Source organism: Brassica oleracea, chromosome C7 (assembly GCF_000695525.1).
Source record: "Brassica oleracea var. oleracea cultivar TO1000 chromosome C7, BOL, whole genome shotgun sequence".
NCBI lineage: Eukaryota > Viridiplantae > Streptophyta > Magnoliopsida > Brassicales > Brassicaceae > Brassica > Brassica oleracea.
In genome coordinates this window covers 17,605,081-17,607,308 of record NC_027754.1, presented here as the reverse complement: position 1 = coordinate 17,607,308, position 2,228 = coordinate 17,605,081, and positions in this window count along the sequence as shown.

Genomic DNA, 2,228 nt, shown 5'->3' with positions numbered 1-2,228 from the left:
CACTCTTAGCTCAGCTCGAACACGCTCACAATCTTGAGCTTACATTCTCCCCCTTTTTATCTGAATGTGACACTCTACTCAACTTAGAACCAGCTGTCCTAACATCAACTAGATATCGCTGTCGCCAATAGCACAGGATCAGAGCCTGTCGTACGCACAGAACAAAGTCTTGCTAATGTAGTGCTGTTCTCAGTGAGTCAATACAAGCTCTTCTAGCCACCATCTCATGATCGCATCTCCCCCTGCATTATTGAATTACTGTCTCTCATTCTCCCCCTGTATTGAACAAATTTGAAATTCGAGAAACCAGAAACACAACATATTGATAAGCTTAAGAGTGTCAGATTACACAGCCATATTAATTCAAAAGAACATATGAAGCAACATCCAAGCAACATAGCAACATCGTAAACACTACAGACTTTCATTCGCTCAGAAACTCTCACTACAGAGTTCCATTCGCTCAGAAGCTCTCACTCTGATCACTGTCCTGCTCCATTACAACCTCCTCATCCCGTGAAGGCTGTTGTGTGTACTGCGGGTATTCTCCCCCTGAGTAGATGCACATTAAGATAAAACAAACAAGATTAGAGACGCATAAAATTCAAGAAATGACTACAAGTATGACACCCTTACTCCTCAAGCGAATCCGAATGTTTTTCAGATCAGCTATGGTTCGCTCAATGTCAGCCAAAAGATCCACAGACCGAGCATCAGCACCCTGTCCTCGACCTGCCTTGATGTCTTTGACAACGAGCTTCGGATATCCTGTGTACTCATCATCTTCTTCAAAAGACAACACAGTTCATGTCTTATTTCTTGACCTTTTCGTGTGACACACGTTTATCCTTATGTAACACTCACCCTCTTATGTGTTTCCTCATTCAATCCAGGCAGTGATCAATACCTCAAACGTGAAATGGGGTAACATCTCAGTTCAAGGTGAGTGCCCTTCACCAGTGAATCAGAAAAGAGAGTTAAACAGAGTCAGATAAACGAACTTACACAGCGGAACTTGTTGACTCAAGGTGTTAGTGGGGGAGTAGCATCGACGTACAGAGTCAATCAAAAACTTATCGATGTCAGCAGTCATGTAGTCAGGATCCTCTTCAAATCCCGGAATCAGATACAGAGCATTGATCAGTGTAGGTGAGAAATCTACCATAGATCCACGAAGAAATACAGCAATGCCATCCTCTCTATTCTCAGCAGCTCTCAGATTCGCAATGAACTCTTTCACAACATTTGGGTGAAACCACGTGTTTAGTACGTGAATGCTGAACTGGATTTTTAGAGAGATTTATAGCACTCATGTTAGCACAATGAACAAGCATCGAAGAAGAGATGATACCGTAGTCAAAAAGCATTTGTCGCATCCAAAGGAGTTGAGTGCAACAGCTACCTAGTGCAATGTATTCAGCTTCTGCTGTGGATAGAGAAACACAGTTTTGTTTCTTGCTATGGTTCCTTGGGTTGGAAAGCTTCAACCTCGTCATCAAAGGAAGAGGTAACTGCAGCAGGTGGTGACGATGGTGACGGTGTTGTTTCTCGGCGCTGCTTGCGGACTCGTTTTTGAGAAGATTCAGAGGGCTCAGCGGCGGAGGAAACCGGCGCAGATGTAACTTTCTCAGACAATATTTTGGTTTAGCTTGATAGCGAGCACAAATCCCCACACTGAGGCACAGATAAGGACGACTTGCCGTGAGGTAAAGAAGACTTCCAATCATGGCTTGGTAGAGTTTCTCATCAACTGATTTCCCATCGCTATCTCTGGAAAGTTTGGTTGTTGTGCTCATAGGAGTTTTTGCAGTCTTACTTGTCTGAATTCCAAATCGCTTGATGAGATTTTTGGCATAGGTACTCTGTGACACTGTGATTCCATCGGTTAGTTGTTTGATCTGAAGTCCAAGGAAATAGCTCAGTTCACCAACCATACTCATTTCAAATTCCTTTGTCATAGTCTTCACGAAGTCATCAACCATTTGCTTAGACGTTCCTCCGAAAATGATATCATCCACGTAAACTTGAATGATCAGCATGTCATCTCCATTTTCTCCGATGAACAGTGTCTTGTCCACACCACCTCTTTGAAAACCAGCTTGTAACAGGAACTCCGTCAGACGGTCATACCAAGCTCGTGGAGCTTGTTTCAACCCATAGAGAGCTTTCTTGAGTTTGTAAACGTGATCCGGAAAATGTGGATCCTCAAACCCTTTTGGTTGTGTTAC